The following is a 27,024-nucleotide window of genomic DNA, read 5'->3' on the forward strand; positions in this document are numbered from 1 at the left end:
AACCTGACCAAGAACAGCTGGTAACACAGACATCATCAAGCTTTTGTACCTTCTTATAAAAGGTTCTTTTTTCTCAGTGGCACAGTTTCTTCAGCGTAAAAGAAAGCAGCAGCCATGTAGATAGTCTCTTGAGCAAACCTTTTATCAGGTACTTCACTGAACCCAATAAAAATTATAATGCATAATTTCTCAAGCAACAGTGCCTGTCACCAGTTTAAACCTCCAAGTACATGAAAGCATCTGGATAGCTGTCTAAGGGTGAAATATACTGCTGCCATACAGAGACCAAAAACTGCTCTACAGAGATAAAATGCCCAGAGGTAGGATATCTGAATCACTCATTAAAAGCCAGGGCAACAGTGCTGGTTTAGTTATTTAGATGAATGACAGAGTTATTGGATCACATCTAAGGACCCCATATGGTCTCCCCAGCCAGCTCTGTCTGCACTACATTTTTTCCTATATATAAAGCAGTCTTCCTTATCAAGCCATAGAGTCTCTTGCCCCCTTGACATCCAGCAAGCATAAAGACTTTTTACCAACCTTCTATCTCAAGGCAAAATCACTCTGTACACGTACCCTGGTCTAGCAGATAAAGAAATACTGAGGGCAATCTTAAGAAATAAAGATATCCCAGAAAAGATATGAAATGTATTGTAAGATCTAGGTGTTTAAAAAAGTTTTGTTCCCTACCCTATCTGAAGCATTTTAGGAAATTAAAAAGAAAGCATGATAGGTCATGGGTAGGGCTCAGGAGACTTCAATTCCAATCCCTCCCCTGTCAATTTCCCTCAGCTTCTTTTTGGCCTCAGAATGAATGCATAAGCTTAAACTGGGGCTGTTTACATGTACACTAGCAAAAGAGGAAAGCAGAAAAAATAAGAGTGATGTACATAGGGAAGGGACATCAATAAACAAATCAATTTGCTCTCACAATATTGCAGTGACAGCAACTATCCAAGTATGTTGCTTTGTAAAAATGAATTAGTACACTGTGAATTGTTAAAGTATTTCATTTAATCATTTAGACTTATCTGAACATCACTCTGCAGGATAGACTTCACAGTAAAGTAGAGCCCAGTCTGATTTGCATATAGACATGGGGAATAGAATTAATCCCCCTTTGGGGGGCAGGAGGGAGTGGACAGAAAAACTAAAAAATGCAATCAGTAGAAAATAGGACCTTTTGTGTTACAAACACAGTATCTTAGGTAAATGTTAAGTAATTTTTTTCACTTACGTGTTATTCTTCCTAACATGGAAGATAATGGTCTTGGGTTAGAAAAAAAATGGTGTTAACCAAATAGATTTTTTTTCTAAGCACTTGTGTAGAAGTGCAAAAGTGATATAAAAAAGGTTTTAGTTTTATTGTTGGTTAATCCATCGATTCCAATGAATTTCACAGTCATTTTTGTAAATAGTTACATTGACCAATGTTTTCATGGCACAGTTCCCCTCTAGAAAAATCAGAAATAAGAAATGTGAGGGGTTTCAGTCAATTCCCATGACTGTCCACAGAAGGAAGTTAGAAATGGGATTAATCAACATTTTCAATCAGAAGCTGTCATAGTGCACTGTTGCACTTGTTTCAACATGGGTTAGACAACTATGCTGTTGTCCTGGTTTCAGCTAGGATAGAGTTAACTGTCTTCCTAGGAGCTGGTACAGTGCTATGTTCTGAGTTCAGTATGGGAAGAATGTTGACAATAGGGATGGTTTCAGTTGTTGCTAAGTAGTGTTTAGTCTAAAGTCAAGGATGTTTCAGCTTCTCATGCCCAGCCAGCAAGAAAGCTGGAGGGGCACAAGAAGTTGGCTCAGGACACAGCCAGGGCAGCTGACCCAAAGTGGCCAACGGGGTATTCCATACCATGTGACGTCCCATATAGTATAGGAACTGGGGGGAGTCGGGGGGGGGGGGGATGGCCACTCGGGGACTAACAGGGCATCGATCGGCAGGTGGTGAGCAATTGCATTGTGCATCACTTGTATATCCATTCCTTTTATTATTGCTATTGTCATTTTATTAGTGTTATCATTATTAGTTTCTTCTTTTCTGTTCTTTTAAACCGTTCTTATCTCAACCCACAAGTTTTGCTTCTTTTCCCCATTTTCTCCCCCATCCCACTGGGGCAGGGCGGGGGGAGGGGGGAAACAGTGAGTGAGCGGCTGCGTGGTGCTTAGTTGCTGGCTGGGGTTAAACCACAGCAGTCATTGAAACAAGCTTTGTTGCAATTTTATCATGCCTACATTATAGACTAAAGATGATGCTTTTTGACAATATTACAGACATATAAAATGATAGTTGTGATATCAAACACAATCTATTTCACCTTGAAGAAAAGCCACTGTCCAGACAGGGACAATTTAAGAGAAACTTGCTTTAACTACTGACGGATGACTGAAGCTGGAGAGGTATACAGTAAAACATTACCATCTCCACAGAAATTGAGGACTGTACCAACTACTATCTTACATTTGCCTAAGGAACTCCTCATTAGAAACTCTTTCTCTTCATTGGACTTTTAGCTAGGATTTTGGGGTTTGTTGCTAAAAGAAAAGTTAATATACTTTATTTATCATAATTGTATTTCAAGAATATCCTAATTCTTAAATGTACCTATTTATTTCACCTACTTAGGTCAATGACATAGAAAGTTTAAACTCAGCATGATTAACAAGAAAAAAGTAAATTGAGAACAAAGTACAATTACAATCAACATTGTCTTACAGCCACTGTAACTAAATTTATAACTATTTTGTAAATTAGAATTATACAAAGAAACACCAAAGATTGGAAGATGCTGCAGAAAATACTTTTTCAAAGACATACAGAATACTGATCATTTCATGGCAGGATAATAATAGCACCTATAAAATAATTAAATATACTAGTATCTATTAAATTTGAAATACTGTATCTGCCTAAAACATGATCTTTTCCAACTGTATTGACACATGGAGAGGAAGAAAAAAAATAAATCAAGAACAAGACAAAATTAGACACAGTTTGGAGACAATTCCATCACAAATATTTTAATGACATTTTATTGAATGTGTAGCAAAAAACCTAGTCATCACACATGAAACTGAAAAATATAGCTTCCTGAGTAAAGCGGAATGCAAGACATTTCTGCAATGGCCTTCTGAAACAGCTCACTCAAGTCATCCAAATAAGAACAGCCTGCTGTGACCTTAGTGACTGAAATATAGTTTGCAACTATATTTCATCAATAATCATTTCAAAGACTAAAACCTAGTTCATAGTATCTGTTTATGCAATAGGTCCCATTTTCTACAGCAACTCACCAAACTCACCAAAATACTAGCAAATTAATTGGACCATGAAGCCTTGAAAAACATTTGTAGATGTCAGTCATCGGTATGCATTTGTAAAAACAGCTTGTAGGAAATCTCCCACAAAGACTGCCACGCTATGCAGATCACATTAAATAATTTCTTGTTTAAGCTACAAATCTAATGCTTAAATTACCTATAAACCATTAGCCTGAATAATCTCAGGGGAATGGTAATTACAGATACAAAGTCTTTCATCTCAATTAGACTGAATATAGAAACAGTAAGTAGTGAATAACTTTCCATAAACAAAAATCTGCTTCTATTAAAGAGATCAAGATTTGTTATTGTTACTCACACATTGGGGCAAAGAAATAATTACAAAATGAAGATTCATCTAATCAGGATTCAGCAGCACTCAAAGTTTGAATGTTTAACTCATAATGGGTCTGCAGGGCATAGTGTCTCTTGCCCCCTCTACAATAACGGAATCAGAAATGGATCTGAATGTCTCCATAAATCATAAGCTGGTATAGATTTCACTGAAGAAAATTTAAGTAGTTAAGAAATCGGCATGTACTTTGAGAAGAGGAACCAGATGTCATCTGTTTTCAGGGCTGCACAGGCATACAACCACTTTCTCATCACACAGCCCTCATCCTTACTGATAAACCCCCTCCTGATTTTAATCACGTAACACCCCACTACAGCTGTAAAGGAATATTGAGTCACCTTCATTGCACAGATAATGGAACTAACCACTTCCCAGAATAATCTCATATGTGCTGCAAAGTGAGACTAAAATAAAAATCAGAGGATCATTCCCCTTTCAATGGCATATTAATAAAGTTTTCTGAACAAATGTTTTAGTACAAGTAGTGCCTAACTCACTTAGAAAGAGATTGGAAACACTGAGGTCTTCTGCATGAATGTGCATTTTGTAGGGGGCTCTGTAAAATTTTGAAACAAAGAGCTATCATTGCCTTGAAAAAATATTTAACATGAGATACTCTTCCTATTTTTACAGTAAAAAGCCAAGAGTCTTCATCTGCAGATACCGCAACTTTCTATTTGCATTAACATGCCCCCAGCGAAGTAGAAAAATTTCTAACCAATAATGGGCAAGAGAGTTGCTAATGTATGAATGATGTTTATTAAATCCAGTATGAAGGTGCTGTGATACCTAGTTACAAGGAAGGAAAACAGTAACCAACACCATTTCCTTCCATTTCCACTTTCCTGTTTGAAAATAACCTCCCCATTTGCAAACCCACTCTTCTGCTTTATGATTATGACACACTTTATCCAGCAGCTTGTTGTGCTTAAAACAAAATTCAGAAGACAAAAAGCATTTGTCATTCGGCAGTTTCTAATGAAGAAGCCTCTGTAATATGGGTTTCCCTTAGCTGTAGCTACAGAAAGACATATAAGAAGTTGTCTATGAAATACATAAAAAGAGATTTTCTCTCCTAATCCCAAAATTATTTCCAGCCTTTCTATTACCTTGCATGCAGTCTGACTCGATGGAAAGTAATGACTCATGATAAAGCAATGAAGCCCCAATGATGGATTTTTCAAAAGAAATACCAAATCTTTTCCAACTCCTTCTTAACTGTGAAGTACAAGCAGAAGAAGGTATTTCATCGGTGTCCTGTTAGCAAAGGTATTTTCCATGTAGTCTGGATGTATTTACCCGGGATAAGACCCCACTGAGAATACCGTATCAGGTTCAAGCACCTTTTGATCAACTGGAGCAAGTTTTACTTGGCCTAGATTACTTCCTGAAGTACTTTCCAACCTGAATTTTCCTATGATTCTATTAATTTAACAACTTTAATCTGAAGGCATAAAGATTTTACGCTACAGTAACACACTCCTGGCTTTCTATATTCAATTGCTTGTACAAATACATATGAGGAAAGCAAAACCACTCTTTCTCCACCCTATGTTGCACCGAATTCAGTAAGTTAGAAAACATGTTCCATGTGAATTTCGGTCATTTTGAACTCTCTTTGCATTCTAAATGCCAAAGAAAATAAAACATAGTGAAAACTCCCTAAAATTCAGATTATAGCTTAAAATGCTTTGACAATTTAATTTCATTGCAACAAAATTTAAAAAAAAATCATTTATAATGACATACTTGACGTGAGAGCTTTCAGGTATACAAGTTTAAGTGAAACTGCATTTGCCAATGGAAAACTGTTCCCTCAACTCTTTTGATCATCTCTAGTTATACTCACCCAACGAAGCCACACAGTTAGGCCACAATTCCAGGAAAGTACTAAAGTATGTGTTTAATGCATTTCTGAATTAATGCTTTATACCATACACAATCACTCTGACTTCAGAGTGACTCACATCAGAATTTTACTACTTATAGCTACAGTTAACACTCTGAAAGTGTGACTGAGCCTAAAGCTTTTTCTCATTCTTCCAGCATCACCTCAAGCTCTCCCTATTCATTTTCCACACACCAAAGGGATTCTGGATGGTAAATAATGTTTTTGCTCACCAGAAAGCCAGTACTAAAGTTTTCCAAACTTTTGATCTCGTGTATTATGTCGCTTCAAAGATGGCCAAAAATATTGCATGCTCTACAATAATAAAATGTCATTGTTTTCTCCTGTAGCTGTTGTCTTCTATGAGTTATCTTTCATAACTCAGAGTGACACATAAACTATGAATGCTTTCTGAATTACCAGAAGCATTTGCATATACGTAATTGGTGTTTCCCAAAAGCAATTTCCTATTTCAGGAAATGTCTCTGACATTTGGAAGGAAATTCAGTTAAACTCTAGAACTGGACAAAAATAAATTCAATTCTATGCACATGTACATTATCTTTTAGTAGGTTCAACAACATATTCTATAACTTATATTTAATTAAATTATCATCGATGACCTTACTGACTGCTTTCTATCCTTAAAGTTTTTCTTTTTGCTTGCATTTTAATGCAGGATTTTTTTCTCCCCACAACTACAACTCCAGGCTCTAGCCTGCAGTTAGTCAGGTAATATTTTCTCTTTTATGCCCTTTAAAAAAAAAAAAAAACAAAACAAACCTCTTTCTAATGTCTGTGCATTATAACTTTTAGCCAAGAGTATTGTCAAGTTGACATACAAAATTTCCTTCAGCCTTTCAAGAGCTTTGAACATTTTTCCGTTACAATAGCTTTACATCATGGCTTTGTGGAAAAAAGATTGTTATTAGTTCAAACAATTAATGTCTCTGTATAACTATTTGCTTCTAGTAATCATCTATATTTGATTCATTAAAGATATGATTTAATTTTGGTACTAAATAAAAGATGTAATGATTTGATTTTTAGTATTATATGATGTACATATTTTTACTCCATTGCAGATTTAAAAATTATTAACAAATGTAACTTGATAAGATGCAAGGCATGGGGACACAAAACTATCACAAGTATTGCTGCTATGTCACATTCATTTTCCATTCTGTAGTGAGTGAGCTTTAAATAATCCTCAATCTACTTCGCTCAGAAAAATAAAGAGAGGAAAATTACTCTCTATAAAATGTTTGAGCTCAAATGTGAAGAAAAATGTATATCAATGGTAGCATTATCTTTTCCAAAATTAAGCTTCGAGCAATCAAAACTGAAGCTTTTTAAGCACCACTATAAAGTATGATCCTGCACATAAAATGGGTATTCCTATAGATTTCCATGTCTTTAGAACATAGTCAGCTGCTGGTGTCACAGAACAGCCTGGATTTGAACAACCTTCGCAGTTTTGTCACTCGCAAAGGGCACTGGTGACTGCTTCAATTTCTTGAGGCTGAGTTTGACCGCCAGGGTTGTTTATAACACAGAATCCAGGAAAGTGAGCTAGGTTCTCAAGATAAAAAGATGACCTTCCTTGGCTCCCACACTTTCTCAAAGAAAAAAAATCATCTCCCCTAAAAGACCATGAGCAGGAGCCTCATTTAAAATGTTCTGATTTGTACCCTGGAGAAGTCTGTTTGTCTCAATGAGTTCTCATGAAAAGCACCTTATGGCTTGTCCTGATTGTGTTTGGGGGCATAAAGACTACTACCTAAAGTTTTATGGTGTAGTAATCTCTGCACCACTTTTACAGAACAACATGGCAGATTTTGCAAAGCTTTGTGGTACAGATTTCTTCATTTAAAACAAACAAACAAACAAAAACCCACAAGAGCCATATGAAATTCCTAGACATTTAGTCAAAATCTACAACTGAACAAAAATTTTAGAAAAGAAAAATCTAAGTAGAAAAATATAAATTTGGACAGATCACCATAAAGCAAGCTGTATAAATAATTTCATATTACATAAAACTCTTATTCTCCACTTTATCCCCCTAAGTGTTCACATTTCTTTAGAGACCTTCCGACTTCTGTCATCACTCTTGAAAAAGGTAACCAATAGAAATAAGAAGATGCTATTCAGGCTGGTCTTGTACTAGGTTGGATTAACTTGCTTAGGGAAAGTCAGTTTGTTAGCATCCCTGTGGCATATTGCAAGCTAACACTCTTTTAAAGACAACCAAAGTACCCCTAACTTTCTTCTTCTCAGTGACTACTAGTTACAAGTTTCCTTTCAAATCTGACTGAGGGCAGAAGGCTGACCGATTAGTTCACTGATGCTGATAGCTGCCCACATACACAGTCATTTTTTATGGCTTTTATGATGAGATCTGGGACACATAGACTATGAAAACTTAGTAAATAAATGGAATCAAAGTAGTAAGGTATTGAAGAACTAGCTGCACAAGCTAAAGCTACAATAAAAGCTTCTAGCAGGAAAAATTAATTACTCAGTAAGTCTCGCTGGGCCTATTCTAGGATAATTTCAGTAGGATAACTTTACATATTAATGAATTTAAAAAAATGCAATCCGCAACAAAGAGACTGGAAAAATTGAATCATCTTTCCTTATTGGTGTCTCACAGTCAGTTATATATAAACCTGATGAAATCTATGCTGCAGTGTGAGCCTGCTTTACCAAAATGACTTGCAGGTGTGAAAAAAAAGTTTCAAACACTCAACGATTTTACATGTTTTTTTAAGCAAAAGACACCAAGAGACATAAAATGTATGCCAGATCAGCAACCACATATTTTTTAAAAATTTAATTTCCATAAGGTTCCATTAAGTATCTTCTCCCAATTTTGTTCTCTTCTTCCCAAAACTCCAAACTAATAATTTTAAAAGACTTTGGTAAACTGCAAAACATTAGTAACTACCTAACACAAGAAAGATTAAGAACATAGCAGTCAATAACAACATAAAAGTAAGCTCTTTGCAAAAAGACCCATTTCAATTTCTGATACTTAAAGAATCATGACAGTCTTTCCCTAACAACAGAGCACCAAATACTAAAGAAATGAGTCATTACAAAAGCAAATAATATTCTACTTTTTAAAGTATCATAAGAGAAAGTATTATGAATGGCCTAAATTACAGCTAAGTAAATAATCTGCAAAGAAAAACTAATATAGTTTTCAGCTTTTATAAAACCTCAGTGAACTGATCACTGACTGATTTTAGTATTCTCAAAGATGATTATTCTTCAAGATATTTAGAAAACTTGTTATAATTGTTGTAATTCTGAATTGTTCAGAAGCATTAAAAAAAACCCATGGTGCATTACTTAGACTGAATCGGTCAGAGAAACTATACAGAATTCCATAAATGAATTAATGTGCAAATACATCTATCACTAATACTTAAAAATTTCCATTTATGTTTCATTGTTTACAAATAATTGTGCTTATTTCCTTGGAATTCAATTTCCACTACTATTTGTGCAAGCTAAACTCATCTGTTCAAAGATTCATACAACCTCCCTCATCATATTGCTAATGCATTCCACTACTGACTGATAACATGTCTTTCTACTACATTCTGATTCTCCATAGAGCAGATTGTCAATGAAGACCATTAGAATAAAGTAGGCACACTCGTTTTCTTATCATTGGTGATAAGCTGGGATTTAAACAAGCAATTGTACAAGTTTACAGTTGTAATTCCAATGACTCCACTGGAATTTTTTCTCTTTCCAGCTGGTATTTGGGAAAAGAGAACTGAGCCTTTACTTATAAAGTTTGTAACTTTATACTGTGGGTCAAAATGTGATTTTACAGAAATTTTAAGTTCCCATTTACTTTCACTTTTCCTTTTTAGATGCAGATAAGTACATAACTAGCTTTGCCAAAGTCCATATTAATCTTGAGCCCTCTGTTAAGAGGGCAAATCCTTTTCTTTCATTCTCTCCCGAGAGCTCCAAGTCTATTGCATCAAGGAACTACATTTTATGACAGAAGCAATCAATTCACTAACTTTAATTTGTTATTTCCCCACAAGACAAGAACCACAGACAACTTATATGCTGTCATATTCCACTGTGAAAACAAACATTTAAGATTAAAAACAGAGAATGAGTATCCAAATGTTCTGTAAATTTCCTGATAAGGTTTCCTCGCTCTATTCAAATTATTTATTCTGATGAGTTACAAGGCCAGCTAAAATCATACCCAGTCACACCAACAATCTATAAAAACAAAGATTTAGGAAAACATACATAGGATACATAGACAGAGCCAACTCAAGGGCACATACAAGTAAACTGGAGAGAAAAGAAAAAAAAAAAGTCTTATACATTCCTGATGCTAATATTTAGGAAAGCTACAATATCCTATAGCCTTCAGAGAAAAATGTCTTCTTAGCCTCTCAGGCATTTAGCCACATAAACAGAGCTTGAAAATTCCCGTGACCGACAAGGAAATCTCAGCTAAATAAAAGGCAACAACAGCACTCCTTCAAAAAGATTCATACACGTCTACAATAGGAAGATAAAGCACTTTTGATAAATATATTTTCCTATCTAGAAACCTTATGATTTTTAATTTTTATCTGTGTAAAGTATTTAGAACAAGACTCTAAAAGCTTTAAACATCATTATAATAAAAGAATTAATACGACTATGCATTATTGCATTGCTATAGACTTCCCAAATCAAAACTTCCTTTGATCTTTATTAGGAGATAGAAGCATTAAAATCTGATGGTTTTGTTATGCATGTTTCTATTTACATACTTAATTTTTTCATTATATTTATATTAAAACACCAGATGAAATGTGACGAAAGTATTCCCATGTAAGCTCAGAAAACACCCATGGTTAAGGCAGATTCACACCATGTTCTTTGAAAGCTTTCTTAATAGTTACAGGGTATTTGAGTCTGACTTAATATAACTATCACTTTTCACACCCGAAGTTCTGTTTCTGTCCAGAGTTCTGTATAGTGTTAATTAGAAATAAGAACCTGACTGTAACATTGCCATACTTTTTGAGATGGCCTTTATTTTGGCCCTTTTTTTACACAGAACTGCAAGTTTCAGACAACCTTATGCTATTATCTCTTTCTAGTTGCAGAAACTTGTTTCACGTTAGGCAGACGCTTGTCAAAGAATTGGACACTGCTGCATAAACTGTTGAAAAATTAGTTTACTAAGAATGTATACAAAAGGTTGTATTAACAAGAATAGGTCAAACACAACCAGTTTAAACCTATAAAAACTAATATAGTTATGCATTGTATAGCAGATCTACAATTTTTTTTTTTTTTTTTTTTTTTATAGAATGGACATATTTTTCTCCTCTGCTCTGTCACTGGTTTTCCTTGATCCCCTGGATCAAGGCAGTATGCCAGAGCATCTACTAGCCCCAAGTTTAGTGGATATTCCAGATTTCTTCATTTGTACTTTTCACATTACATTAGGCAGGCCTCAACATTGTCAAACTGCTCCAAAATATTTAAAATGTTGCCTCTGATAAGTTATAAAGATTTACTATTGCTGTAAAAACAGATGGTATGTGTGCCATTCCAGATAAACCATTTTGGAGTCATCTTTGGATGCTTTCCACACGTCAGTAAAAATTAGCACCCACAGTTCAACATTTGCTTGGCTTTTAACCTAAGCTTGCCTGAAATAATGATCTAATGTCCACAGTTTAAAAAAATAATAAATTATACAGTGATAAACTGGAAAGAACTACAGAAAGATTATAGGATTGAAAACACCTGTTACCTATCCTGTATTAGCAATTATATGGTATAAGATTGCTGGGGTTCCATCAGTTTATCTTAGGAAAGGTATAAAATTACTTCCTCACACCCTATTCTTAATAACTACAAAAGGAATACAAATAAAACAGTGTTATCAGACAGAGGTAGATCAAGAAAAATTGGGGGAAAAAAATCAATCTAAAAATGAAATAAAAGGTATAATGGGAAAAAAAAATAACTGTGAAGAAAAGCAGTAAAAAAGAGGGTTCCTTAGCACTTCATCTTTAAGAAAAAATTGTATCAGTGAAAAAACCCCACACTGTTCTTTGGAAAGTCATATTACCATTACTATGTAGATCAGACAGAAACCCAGAAAGAACACTTATACTGTAAGAGAACACTCTTACTCTACAAGATATCATTTATTTACCTGTCCCAAGAGAAGATGCAGGTCTGGGTCCTGCATGTTAACTCCTTTCAGAAAGATAGAATTCATATTTCCTTACACTTTCCTATTAACTTGGTTTCTATACTTTATCACATATGAATCACTGAAATATTAAAGTCAATTTATAACTATTGTATCAGCTATAAATTATTAAACAATGAAAAGCCCCTCCAAGGTAACATGAGAGAAACCCTTTTTAATTTACTATGGGTTCCCTTGTAAAACACTTGTATTCTCAGAGTTTATTTTAATGAGAAGTTCTTTGAAATAATATTTCAAAAAGCAATTTTTTATTAATGACTATCATACATTAAAAAGAAGATCTAGGAAATTGAAGACAGAAGCTATAAAAGGTTCAGACTTTAATGGAAAACTCATCCTTATATAATTCTGATGCCCTAAATAGCATGAACGTCACAGAAAGTTTCTAGCTGAATTCATTCCATAGCTAACTTACAAGTCAGCCTACCTGTTTCTCAAGCTCACTTTAATCACCCACAACCCTACAGCATATAGGCATAAACCACAACCCTTTGTTAACTGGTGAACCAATTAACTGTAATTAATTAAATCTCAGCTGACTACAATGGATTTGGAAGGTTCTCAAGAAGAAGAAGAAGAAAAAGAAAAAAAAAGAAGAAAGAAGAGGAAGGAAGTATAATTTCAGTTTGAGTTTACTTCTCTAGTTATTGTAGGTCTTAGTTAAGAGCTGCTTATACGTGTGTACGTATATATATATAGATATATATATATATATATATAAAAAACACTAAAGCAGCATGGTTTGTGGGGTTTTTTTCTTAAGGGTATGTTCCAGTGACTTGCATTTCCTAAGACACTACTATTTTTTACTGCTTAGCAAAGGTGGTGACTGTATATTCTGAAATGTAGAAAGATTTCCCAGAATATAAACTTCTTTGTGTTACAATTCTTGCTATAGCAGTTAATCCTAGGACCCATTTCTTCTCTCTTCCCAGTTCTCAATAAAAATGCAATCAAGAATACTATGATCAAATGACATGCAATATTTCTGCTAGTGCTAATTCCTATGCACCAATGCAGAGAAACATTAGAGGAATAGCAGAAGGTATTTCATGGGTTCCTATCAGACTCAAAAGCACAGGGTTTTATTTTGGAAAGTCTTTGAAAAGAGGAACAGGAACTATGGCCAAAATGTATGGCACACAATTTTTTCATTCAAACATTCCATATGAAACCTTAAGTAATTTCTTTCATCCATCCTTTTTTTATTCACTTTTTACAAACATTTAGGAAATCAAGTTTTTCTCCTACAGAGGTCCACAGAACAGCAATTTCAAAGAAATGTATGTCAATACTCAAGAGAAATTAAATGCAAACTCCCCTCTGCATGAAAAATGCTAACATGCTCAAAGTTGGGGAACAGAACCAAAAACATGAAGGGTTTTATTTTTTTAATTTCTTAGTTTCATTCTAGCTACTGTAACTGAACAAGAGTGAACTACATTAGTAGTTGTATAGACTATTTTATAACTAACCCACATAACTGAAATTATATTAAAATAATTTTCATTTAAATTGTTACTTTTAAAATAAATTATATTTAAAAAGCAGCAACACAATCCTTATCCAAATATTCAAATAAGAATAAGCTCAAGGAAGATGAAATATAATTATTATTTATCTGAAATCACATTAAATAATCTTAATTCAATAATTTCCTTTGTTTGCTTTTCTGCTCTATAGCAATCCTAAGAAAATGCACAGACCAGACCCTTCTGTGAAGCCAGCAGGAAAACTCCCAGTGAATGAAGAGGAGGAAAGATCAGACCCCTGTCAAAGTGAATGTATAGAGAAAGGAAATAAAATAATGTAAAGATTAAATTTACTTAACAGAGCTAGTCTAAGAGGCAAGCAGTATTTTATATGTGGTTTCACATCTATGGAAGAGTTGCTGAATAAAACAATGATGACACTGAAAAGTAGCTTTCCAGCTCTGGTTTCAAAGATACCCATCAAGGTGCAGATGACACAAAACTATCTTGGACATGTAACAGAACAAATACAAGTAGCAAGAAGACACTGTAACTGTGCTATTCTGAACTGTGACTATCTTTTAATAAAATAAAAGTTATAGTACTCAAATTTTATCGATGGAAGTATTACCAGGGTCCTTGCAGGCATACTTAACATAAGCAGCAGAAAATAATTCATTCAAAGATGTAGTTTCTAAACACTGGGCACAACTCCTGATGTAGCTATTGTCACTGATCAGTAGTAGCCCAAGAGGACTCAGAGAAATGAAACTGAATTTCAAACATCTGGTATCAAGTTTTGTTTAATTTGAATATAAACACAAAGAATCTCACTCCAGGAGACCATTACCGCTGTTCCATAATTGTGCTTCTAAAGAACAGGCTTTTGAAAGGCATCAGATAACAACAAACAGGAGATTCATACAAAATATCTTTCTCTGGCAATGATTCTATGATAAGGTTTACTGGAACTGTGTCCATCTTTTGCTGTTCAGCAAAAAATTTAAAAGGAGGCTTAGCTCCAAGACTATGATTAAATTCCATTGAAACCAAACCAAAGATATTAAATATCTCTTCTAAAAAATGGCTTGACTGCAAAATGGAAACTTTAACTCTTCTTAGTCAAGACCTGCCAAACCAGGCAAAAAAAAAAAAAAAGTTTCCAAGTTACACCATGGGCCAAATTAACTCCTAGTTCATTTTTTTTGTTAAAGACTATGGGACAACAGTAGATATTCATTTGGTCCATCTGACTGGCATATAAAACCTACAGTGAAATTTTAGACAAACTTGAAGCAATGAAAATGTTGTATGTTAAGCCATGGTATTAACTAAACTCCTAAAGTCCTATAGACAGGTGATACGGACCTTTAAAGAGCAAAAGGTCTAAGAATGGGCATTTGAAGTCATTTACAAGCTGAAAAGAGGAAAGAATCGTGTTTTCCATGAGGAACTGCTGAAAGTCCACTTAGGAAGCATCAGAAGGAATTGGTTCTTATGATTGATAACATACAAAACACCACACTAAGGATAAAGACCAACAGAAAAGTTTATCCTCTGGGACCTTCCATCAAGTCCAGAGAAGAACTCATTCAAGATTTTTATGTGAATGACAGACTATGAACTTAGGCCAGCAACCTGAAACAGATTTGAATGTGGGAGTTAGTCCTCCTTGGACTGGAAAAACAGTTTAACAGTTCTACACTCTCTTTTCTTTTAGCAGAATGACTTGAAAGACTTAAATGTTCTTTAAATTGCAGAGCATTATAGCAGTGGTGCCCTACTACTTTGTTCTTCCACTAACCTTGACATACAGCCTTTGAGTTCAAAGCTTGATTAGAGAAACAGATTAAAGAGATGCATATTGTATATATACACCATAGAAGGAGCCCCATTTGGATTTTTTTGGTATTAATACATATTGAAAAGGGCATACATTTAATGTGAAATACTGTATTGACGTGTCCTAGAAATACCTGTAGACCATGTTGATATACCACTTGCAGAAATAAGTATGGATTTTTTTTCTACTGAATAATGAAGAAGTCAGTAAAGCACTCATAAATTGCTGAATATAAATCACTGCTGCCTGAGGCTACAATAGCTTAAAACTCTTCCTTTCAAAGAGGGTTTTTTTCGCTTCCCCTTCCCCCACCTTGAGCATAGATATATATATCACAGGACACATCTTGAAATGATCTTTTTCGTCAGTGGTACTGCCTAAGGAAAAGATGTAGCACCTGCAGTAAATGTAATCTTTGCTCGCCTAATTTAAGCTGATGAGAGGAGAGTCTTAATCGTACAAGTACCGCAGCAAAGGAGGGCAGTGAGTAAGGTCCTCAAGTGGAACATATTACCATAGTATCCACTAAAATTTGTTAGCTGCATTTATTATTACCTATGCTTCTTTGTTCTTTAGCAGTCTGTGAACATGTGTGTTAGTCACATACTAGTGGTCTGACAATGCAAAATTCACAGGAAAAGAAAATACAGTTGCATAGTCTTGAAATATTTTTCCTGTATTCAAAAAGAAGCATTCAAATTAAGTAAAAATGCAAGATGTAAACATCTGAGATTTTTCTTGTAGAAGTCATTGTCAAATAGTGATCAAATGGAGATAGATCATATGCATATGGAACTGAACGGTATCAAAAGCAAGAAATTGAAACCACAGAATCAAATTCGAAAGAATACATTGGCCTCCTCTATTCTGTTTGTCTGCATGTAGATCCAGTCATACCTCATGGGATGGTGGAACCCATGCTCCACAAAGCATATAGATAACAAGCCAGAAAAAAAAGGTGATCTCTCAATGTCTGTTTCAGTACCAACAACAGGCAAGACAGGAGAATACTGGAAATACTGGTAATGCTTTTTGGCATATGTATTGGTTTTGTGTGGCAAGGTTTTGGTAGCGGGGGGGGTGTTACAGGGTTGGCTTCTGTAAGAAGCTGCTGGAAGCTTCCCCTGTGTTCGAGAGAGAGCCAATACCAGCCGGCTCTAAGACGGACCCTCCGCCGGCCAAGGCCGAGCCAATCAGTGATAGCGGTAACGCCTCTGTGATAACATTTTTAAGAAGGAAAAAGTTGGGACGGGCGGAATTTGGCAGCCGGAGAGAGGAGTGAGAACATGTAAGAGAAACAACCCTGCGGACACCAAGGTCAGTGAAGAAGGAGGGGGAGGAAATGCTCCAGGCACCGGAGCCGAGATTCCCCTGCAGCCCGTGGTGAGGACCATGGTGAGGCAGGCTGTCCCCCTGCAGTCCATGGAGGTCCACGGTGGAGCAGATATCCACCTGCAGCCCGTGGAGGACCCCACGCCGGAGCAGGTGGGTTCCCGAAGGAGGCTGTGACCCCGTGGGAACCCCGCGCTGGAGCAGGCTCCTGGCAGGACCTGTGGATCTGTGGAGAGAGGAGCCCACGGAGCAGGTTTTCTGGCAGGACTTGTGACCCAATGGGGGACCTGCGCTGGAGCAGTGTGCTCCTGAAGGACTGCACGCTGTGGAAAGGACCCATGCTGGAGCAGTTCGTGAAGAACTGCAGCCTGTGGGAAGGACCCACGTTGGAGAAGTTCGTGGAGAACTGTCTCCCGTGGGTGGGACCCCACACTGGAGCAGGGGAAGAGTGTGATGAGTCCTCCCCCTGAGGAGGATGAAGCGGCAGAAAATAACGTGTGATGAACTGACCGTAAACCCCATTCCCCGTCCCCCTTTGCCGCTGGGGGGGGTTGGTAGAGAATCCAGGAGTGAAGTTGTGCCCGGGAAGAAGGGAGGGGTGGAGGGAAGGTGTTCTGAGATTTGGTTTTATTTCTCATTACCCTACTCTGGTTGATTTGTAATAAAGTGAGTTAATTTTCCCCAAGTTGAGTCTGTTTTGCCCGTGACAGTAAGTGGTGAGTGATCTCTCTCCTGTCCTTATCTCGACCCACAAGCTCTTTGTTATATTTTCTCTCCCTTGTCCAGCTGAGGAGGGGGAGTGATAGAAAGGCTTTGGTGGGCACCTGGCAACCAGCCAGGGTCAACCCATCACAGTCTTTTTGGTGGAGAATGCGGGCAGGATGGGGAGACCCAGTGTGTGCCTCAAGGACATTTAACCTTGAGGGAAAAATAATCTCTGATGTGAGTTGTATGTTGTAGGAAGTAATGTAGCAGGAATGACCTGAACTGCAGAGGAGTGAACTTCGCAAGGAACCAGACAAGTGCATCGGTGACCCAAACCAAGCCAGTGTTGGTGCCCAACAATCGAACGAACATACTGCTTCTCCTGCCCTGACCGCTCATCTTGATGGATGGGGCCCAAGACATAACCTGTGTGTGAACATCTGGAGGAGTGGAAGAAGCCCATGGAATATCTATCTCTTAAAGGACAGGGGATAGTAGTTAATAAGAATGTATAAATCTGTATGTTGGGGATGGTGGCAGCGGTGGGATTCGAACCCACGCTCCTGAAGAGACTGGATAGCTCAGTCAGTAGAGCATGGGACTCTTAATCCCAGGATCGTGGGTTCGAGCCCCACGTTGGGCGCCAAAAAGGACTGTGGTGGGTTGACCCTGGCTGGGTGCCAGGTGCCCACCAAAGCTGCTCTATCACTCCCCCTTCTCAGCTGGACAGGGGGGACAAAATATAACAAAAGGCTCGCGGGTCAAGATAAGGACAGTTTAATAAAGTGAAAGCAAAGGTTGCGCGCGAAAGCAAAGAAAAACAAATGATGTTATTCTCTACTTCCCATCAGCAGGTGATGTCTGGCCACTTCCTGGGAAGCAGGGCTTCAGTACGCGTGGTGGTTGCTCCAGAAGACAAAAATGCCCCCCTTCCATCTCCCTTTACTTAGCTTTTATATCTGAGCTGACGTCGTATGGTATGGAATATCTGCTTGGTTAGTTTAGGTCAGCTGTCCTGGTTATGTCCCCTCCCAAGATCTTGCCCTGCCCCAGCCTGCCATTGAGGGAGGGGGCAAAAATGTTGGGGAGACAGCCTTGATGCTGTGCCAGCACTGCTCAGCAGTAGCCAAAACACTGGTGTGTTATCAACACCTTTCTAGCTACTAATGCAGAGCACAGTTCTATGAGGGCTGCTATGGGGAGTATTAACTCCATCTCAGCCAGACCCAATACAGCATAATGGACAACTAATTGTACAGGAACTAGAAAGTTTTGTACTCTTTGGATAGGCATACCATCGAGAAGTAAGTGTCTTTTAGAAACACTGTATCATTTTAGCCTATAAATCTGAAATAAATCAGCAAAATATAAGCTTTGGCAGTATTCACATTGTGCCATATCTTATCCTCAAAATTAAGGCAAAACAAAATATCTCACAACAGAAAAGAATAAAGGTGACTAAACTGTAAGGCAGGAATGTCCTCAGGCCATCATCCCTTGTTTAAGTAGCAAGGAAAAAGAAGATAAAATTTATTGCCAGCATCCAGTCTGTTGAGGATCAACCCAGAGAGAATTTGGAGCAGTCTGACCAAAATGCTATCTGAATACAGGTTACACTGTATGGATGAAACACTACCATGGTGCATTTACTGAGCTTCCAGTCTTCTGCAGAAAGACAAATAATGACATTTGACGAGATTACAGAAGCAGCCCCACAATTCTTCAATTCAACATTAAAAAGTAGTCTCAAATAACAGAGGGAAACTTGGAAAAAGATGCTTCAATCTACATGAGCTAACTGACCAATGTATTGAGGTTTCTGTTTTGGTTTTCCTTGAATATGCTTACCATTGCTGGCACTGCCAGTGTAACTCTTTGCACCCACAACATTCCTGCTTGATACTGTCCTGAGTCACGATAAAGATGGTGTTTTGTCTTTGAATCTCAGAACACCTGCATCCCTACATAAAGGAGAAATCTTGATATCATTCTCACCAAGCACATCAAAGCTGTACTCTTGCTCCCTAACTACATCAGAAGGGAACATTAGGAAAGCCCTGAGAGAAACTCAGTGGTGGATACTGTCACATTTGTCTAAGGTTCAGCTGACAGAATGAGCCACAGGCAGTATGGAGAATTCAGTGAATTTGTGCTGACCATTTCACTTCCGTGCTGATATACGAAAATTGCAGTAGCCTAAGATTTGTGATTTTTATTTCCATTAACTGGGTAGATGAAAAAAACTCTTTGTAAAGCTAAGCTTCCCTTACTTTCTGAATGCATATGGAAGACAAGTTAGTCTACAACCCTGTTGGTGTCATTTTTTCACCACCATGACACAGAATTTTAAAGTCCTTGGTCTCTGAGTGTCTTTGGACTACAGACTTCAAGCCCAACAAAATGTATCTTTTTTCTTGATAGTTCTTGGGCATTAACAGTCACACTATTAAAAGTCTTGTATTATGTATAAAGCCATTCATGTCTGATGCTTGGGAAAATAAGGAAGTCTAATTACTTTTTGGAGCAGATGCCACTGATCAGGCAGATAGTAAAAGGAAGTATTCATAAAACTTACATGCCTGGAAAAAAACAAAAGGTGGACACTCAAAAGAATCTAGTAATAATAAAATGGATATGTCTCTATCCAGGCACTGTCTTCACCACTTGTATCTAGGGATCTGCTTATCACCGAAACAAAGCAACAGTACTTCCCAAAATACTGATATGAGAATAAAAAAAGTAATGGCAAATATCCAATAATTACTGCAGAATAATGCCATGGAAAAATCACAAGGTAGTAATATGTCCAAGAATATTTGTGCGTCTATGTGTATATGTAAACCCATACCAATACCTTTCCAAATATACATAACTAAGAGTTACACTTCTGTGAGTAATTTCTTTTTCTGGGGAATGATGATACTGATGGAAAAAAACGCACAAATTTTCTTGCAAATTATGAAGGAAAAAGAAAAATTAGAAAATAAAATATTTCAGGCTGAACAAAATATCTTATTTTATTCAAAGTAAGTGACTTCGTTCAGAAAGTCACTTTTGGGAGAAAAAAATAAAACTTTTTTTTTATTATTTTCCCTTGTCACTCAAGCTTTATTTTAGCAAAAGCTTTTCAGTCAATTGTATGCAAAAATCATAATCATGTGTGCATTTTTCAGGATAAAAAGGTTTTAACTCAAGATTTTATCTGCTCCTACTGAAAGTTCAGTAGGATTTGACTGGCAAAGGGATTTTGTAATTGTTCATTGTCATCCAGGATAATTAAGATACCAAAAGTGCATTCATCTGACTAGCTTTACTGACTTCAAGGACAGTTGGCAAGAGTCTAGGTTGCTCCTGTGTGCAATAAAAGACCCTAGCAAGGAGTCTGCACTGTATTTCTTGCAGAGTGATACATATGTCCAGGAATTTCAAAGTGCTGTGTAAACATCCATAAATTAAACCTCACTAGGTCACTGTAGACAGAATTCCAATGTTTTCTCATTTGTAAACTGAGACATTAAATAGCCCTATTCCCTTGATGTCATTGAGATTTCTGTTATACAAAGAACCACAAGTCCTGTCTCTACAGTTACAAAAAATGAATGGAATTGATCCAGCAAGTAGTTGTGAAATGATGAAGGACATGTAAGAAAACTTGGGTGTGAAAAATTGTGCCTAGCATTTAGCAGTGTAAGTAAACTTATATGCCTGATCTGCACAGAGACAGTAGTTACGCTGCAGGGCAGAGACAAGGCATGGTAAGGTCGTGCTGGTTTAGGTACAATCCAGTGAATACACATGAAGTTTAGAGTCCCCTTGTCATCTTACTCCTTCTGCCCCCCTGGAGTATTGCTTTGTCCAAGTATTTGGAGAGCTGACCTTAACAAAACGTGTGAGCTGTGACTGTCACACGGATTAGACATAGAGACAGAAACCTTTTTCTGACAGATCTGAAAAAAACCTCTTGCTGCTCCTGCACAAAATGTCATAATGAATGCAGGGCACAGCTCTCCTACCAGATCAACAGTCATTTCCTCCTGCTTCCTTTGACCTCTTCATCAAATCCTCTGCTTGTAGTTCAGCATACTTTCTCCCACACATGCACCTTCCATTGCAAGATCAAGTTCAGTGACTCTCAGGGTGTCTGTTTCTTCTTGCCCCACATTCCTCTGATCCTGAAGCAGTCATGTTTAAAATCAAATTGATGACATTCTAATCGCACCGATAGCAAGAAAGGAGAAATTTAAACTCAATGTCAAATTTCTTTTAATTAAAGGAACAACAAAAAACTACTTTCACAAATACAAAGATTTTCTGTCTACAAAGGGAAAAACAAAGCACAGTGGTACATTCCATTTGTACAATTTTGTACTACCAAATAAGCCCCAGTTTGAAGTCACCCAACTTTCCATCCCTTTCCCTATACACAATCAAACCAAATTCTGTAACATTCTTTCTACGAATTGGGTCTTAAAATTTCAAACTAAAACAAGATGTATGAGTCACATATACACATGCTCACAGTATCAAGACACTTGTTATCTGTCATCCTGAATGCTTGATTCTGACAAATTGCAGAGGGAGAAAATATTAAGACTTTCTTTAATCAGATTTAAATTATATAAAAGTAACCCCATGTTACCTGGCTCCTTCCTTCTATTAATGTGGTTTATATCATCCCTCCATATTCTCAGAAGAACTGAACTTTCTATGAGGATTAATGCTACACTCACTTCACTGCACATTAATGTAGAAGACATTATTACTTTGAGCTCCAGAAATTCCCACTGGCAAACGATATTAAATCCATGCATTGTCTCTCCAGCTATCCTGACATGTTGGCTTTACAACTTCTGTAAATTCAGCCATGGTTGATAGTAGGGCTTCATGCCAGAATTTTGATTGAAGTATGCAACCACTTTAAAAAATATATATATCTTGGAAAAAAGTACATACCAGTACAAAACTACAATTGCTTCTTCCTGTGCCACCACAATGGCTTCTATGGGAACACTAGAGAAGTTACCAAGTTTCACTTTGAAATAGCAATATTTTTTTAGAATTATAAGACCTTCAAATCTTGACATATTAATTATATTGCTTAATGTAATGTATTAATCTCTAAAGATGTGTCTTTAAGAGCACTAACATTCTTCTATTCTTAGAGATTTACCTCTACTTTTTTAAGGGAAATGTCCTTGAAACTTCTGTAAGAAGAATTGATGAGGTACGAAAAACATATTCATTCTATATTTCCTAAGTCTTCTAGCCCAAATAATTAAGGAAACATAGAGAAATCTCCATGTTCTATGGTATCATTTTTCTTCCGATTTAAGTAAATATAGTCTGTGCAGAGACTTAATAGGTCCTCTCCCACTGCAGATTTACTTCAGTACTTATCAAACTTAACTACCCTTTAAACCCCTATAAAACCTTGCTTTAGGAAAGGAAAATATGGACAAGTTGCTAAGCTCTGAGGACTGTACAGAAGCTTTCCCTCTTGGATGCATCTCTAACTGATGTCGTAGTAATTACATACACAGATTGAAATTATATGTGTAAACATTTTTGCAGGGGTTAAGAGAACACTAGAGAAAGGAGTGTCTTCCTGAAGACTACCCAGAGATCTTTAAAATTCTTGGAAAATAGGATCTTATTCAGAAGTCCATCACCCAGCAAAATGCCTGACATGAAATCTACCTCACTTGAGTTGAAGGTACATTGCTGGTATTAAATCCCACAGCTCTGTATATTCCCATCTTAACACCGGAAGTAGCAAAGCTAGCAATTATGAAACAGGCCAAACAGAATCTAGAATCTAAAGGCCCTGTTTAACCTTACATTTACTATTTGGACGTAGAAGTAAGACTTGAGGTATTTACTATTATGGGTAGCAACAACTTAATGGTAGTAATCTTCTGTTCCCATATTAGATATTTGATTTAAAGTCATAGAGTCAAGGTTTCTCTCCTCAGGATTCCCAAAGGAACAGAGGCAGGCAACATGCAAACATAGGAAAGGGAATGATGCTACTCAAAGTGATGCAACTGAGCACTGGGCACTTCCCACACGTATTAGGAGAAACAACATTTTTGTTTGGATTTTATATTACTGGAAATAAATATCACAAGAGCTTTACTTACCACATCCCTCCTCTTCAATAATATGCTTTTATCATACTTCTTATATGGTGAAACTCTTTCTGTTACAGAACAGGAGAACCCTGAAGAGCCCTACGTAGGTAAAACAGTTGCATACACCATCTTGAGTCAGTCTGCCAAACAGGAAAGCAGCCCTTTGGGAGGAAAATGTCCTATGAGTCACATCCTTGTCATAATCATGTCCTCCGACCTGAAAAGACCCACTTCTCCCAAGTCATGCCACTTTCAAGCTGCCTGTTTGATGGATGCATTCAACTTAGAATAAAGAAGTCTGATTTGTAAAAGCTGCTTTTGGATCCTAAAGGCTTCTCCCAAGATTTTAGGATTCTAGACTAAATGTCAAATGAGAAGTGTGGCCTATTTTAGTTCACTTTTGCTTTTTAAGTCAATACAAATGTCATACAAAATAGCACTATGGAGCAAGCAACTCCTTTTTTATTCTTGCTTCTCACAACAGCTTAGACTTTTCACCTAAGACACAACAGAAGACTTCATACTATTTCCCTTGAAATAATTTTTTTAAATTCTGTTTGACTTCAGAGAGGATGAACTTGAACTTACACACTTCATGTCATATCTCTGCACCATGAAATAACATGTCTTTCATTTATAACCTTCTCCCTTTCTCCACTAACTCAGAAGACTAATACTGCCAACATTTCCACAAAGCATTCAGCAGCAAAACGGCCAGATTCACAGATGTTTCTAGCTCTCTATATATATCTGTATGTGATCCATATATAAAAGCACTTACCTAATAAACACGCAAGGCCTAGATCCTGTATACACACGCTATGTGTATTAATAGTAATGTCAGTGGAAATGGCACATATAGGCAGTTTTACATTTAGAAGTCTACAGTATCTGAAACTGAAATTGCACTTTGATCTTCTGAGAAATCACTTTTTCATGATTAGACTCTAATTCAGAAAGATACTGAATGACGAAGATATTTCCTCACATGTTAAAAATTCATTTTCAATTAATTGGTTTTTCAAGTTACTGGACAAGATTGCATTCCTTAAAATGAGGCAATCAAAATAGTACTTGTATCTCCACCTGTCAGTATGGCACTGATTTGGCTTTCTATAACCATAAACTGTTTACTGGCTATTTGTCATACCTCAGCAGTAGCAAACCAAAACAAATATGAATACACATTTTCAAAATGACAGCAGCATCTTCTAAGTACTTTAAAGCTACATATTTGATTTTAAATATGATTACTGGATTTCTTGAGATTCCTATCTGCATCTTTTTTCACAATTCATGTCTATTGTCCAAGATTCTTCAGAAAGTGCTGGTATAAAAACATACCACCCCTCCTTCTGTTATTTATAAAGGGAGGCTTAGCCACTGTAAATCCACTTGGAGATCCAGGTTCTATAGATTCTAAAACAGTACTCTTGTACTCTCCCCCTTATTGATCTTTTTGCAAGTATCCTGGTTTCAGCTGGGATAGAGTTAATTGTCTTCCTAGTAGCTGGTACAGTGCTATGTTTTGAGTTCAGTATGGGAAGAATGTTGATAACACTGATGTTTTCAGTTGTTGCTAAGTAGTGTTTAGTCTAAAGTCAAGGATGTTTCAGCTTCTCATCCCCAGCCAGCGAGAAAGCTGGAGGGGCAGAAGAAGTTGGCACAGGACACAGCCAGGGCAGCTGACCCAAAGTGGCCAACGGGGTATTCCATACCATGGGACGTCCCATCCAGTATAGGAACTGGGGGGAGTGGGGGTGGGGGATCGCTGCTGGGGGACTAGCTGGGTGTCGGTTGGTGGGTGGTGAGCAATTGCACTGCGCATCATTTGTACATTCCAATCCTTTTATTATTGCTGTTGTCATTTTATTAGTATCATTGTCATTATTAGTTTCTTCTTTTCTGTTCTTTTAAACCGTTCTTATCTCAACCCACGAGTTTTACTTCTTTTCCCGATTTTCTCCCCCATCCCACTGGGTGGGGGGGAGTGAGTGAGAGGCTGCGTGGTGCTTAGTTACTGGCTGGGGTTAAACCACGACAGCATGTTTATTTTGTTTTGATTTTTAAGTGGAAAGAAAAAAATCAAATGTGTAAGATTTAGTTTAACTAGTCTGCAATTTACTAACTTTGACCCCTTTGGGAGTCACAGGCAGTAACTTACTGAACACAGCCATGATGCTTTAGTGAGTTCTTTCACCTGATGGAAGAACTTATGAAACCATCTCCCTCTCTTCAAACCCACGTGGACCTAGGTGCTCATCAGGAGGAAAGGACTGGAAATGTTATGTTTCTTCACTGAATTTTTCATTCTTATCTAACTCTTAAATACTTTTTGTGCTGTCCTGATTGTGTTTTATCAGAGAACTGGACTTCTTATGAAACAAATACTTACATTGGGTAACTTGTTTCAAGGATAGTACTCCTGTTTTCTCCAAACTCTGCCATTTCCCAAAAAGCTAATTGTACCCTACAGCCAAAATATACTCCCTTGTCTTTCTTGAATAACTTGCATATCAGAAACAGTATTTTGTTAGGCAATGGCTTACACGCCTGGACAACTCCCAGTACTCAGCTAAGCTAATTGCATTTGCAACTGACTAAGAGTGTGCCTCATGGCAGTTCTTTCAGATCAGCAGACAGTTCTAACCTGTCACTCCAAAGCAACTTGTTTTTGTGACTGTGCTCTAATTACTGATCTTTTCTGTTCAGACTACCACATCACTTTATGATTTGTTAATCTATGGAGCACAGCCAGATCACAGATACTACATCTTCTACAGCATTTAAGACCAATTTACAGTGTTTCAAAAGAAATATTCTGCCAATTCCTCCCGTGGCTACTAAAAGTGCAAAAGAGGCATCAGCTGGTCCCAGAAGATACATTCTTAACATGTATCTTTTTATGGAAGAGGCTAATATATGTATGTCCATAGAAGCTGCCTGGTCTAAGGCTCTACCTGTTAAGAGGAGGATTCCTAAGAACAACTTGCAGAACAACAGGCTAAATTAGTCTTAGAGAATTTCTACAAAATGAGAGATAAAGCCCTTTTTAATAAGCCAAGACTATCCCTATTCTCTGGACAAATAAAACATACCTCTTCACTACACTCAGTAGGTGAAGATTCTCCCTGGATTTTATTCCCCTTTCAATCAGTTTCCTGTTGCACAAATGAACTTTGTGAGTTTTCCTTAAAACCACCCCAATATGGCTATTGACATAACACTGTATACCTCTCCTTGAACTAACGGTGTATCAGTTCAGGACAAAAGGGAGCGGTCCTTCTATTCTGTTGTTTTGTAGGGAAGGAGCACACACAGACTCTTAGCAGTCTGAACAAAGCATTAACTATTGATTAAATTAAAATGAAAACAAAAACGTCAGGTCTAGATTTTGGTACTGCGGGAAAGTAAATGCGAGCTTATATGCATAGCCTCTTTATGTCTCAAAAATAGCTTTCTCCTTCATAAGCAGTGCCACTGATTGATGCTATTCAGGCAAATGTCTAAGAACATTTTGTTCAGTAATTATTGTGGGCTTGAGCACACAGATTATAGAAGAAAAATCTATTTTAAACTCAAAACCCAGTGTGCCCTTCACTGCAGGCATGGCTGTGACTAACAGAGATGTAATGCTTATTATCTTTACCAGATGCAGAAGCTCAAAACAAACTATTGAGCTTATTAGAAGACACAAAGC

General features: G+C 37.1%; 1 long non-coding RNA gene and 1 other non-coding gene across 2 annotated transcripts in view; one reads left to right on the plus strand and one right to left on the minus strand.

Annotated features, from left to right (window-relative positions):
- LOC115349440 overlaps positions 1 to 27,024 on the minus strand; it is a 174,327-nt gene that overhangs the window by 72,184 nt on the left and 75,119 nt on the right. The window lies entirely within an intron of this gene.
- TRNAK-CUU lies at positions 17,764 to 17,836 on the plus strand. The gene has a single exon. It is a non-coding gene; the product is annotated as a tRNA-Lys (tRNA).

The sequence above is a fragment of the Aquila chrysaetos genome, chromosome 12 (genome assembly GCF_900496995.4).
Source record: "Aquila chrysaetos chrysaetos chromosome 12, bAquChr1.4, whole genome shotgun sequence".
NCBI classification, from domain to species: Eukaryota; Metazoa; Chordata; class Aves; order Accipitriformes; family Accipitridae; genus Aquila; species Aquila chrysaetos.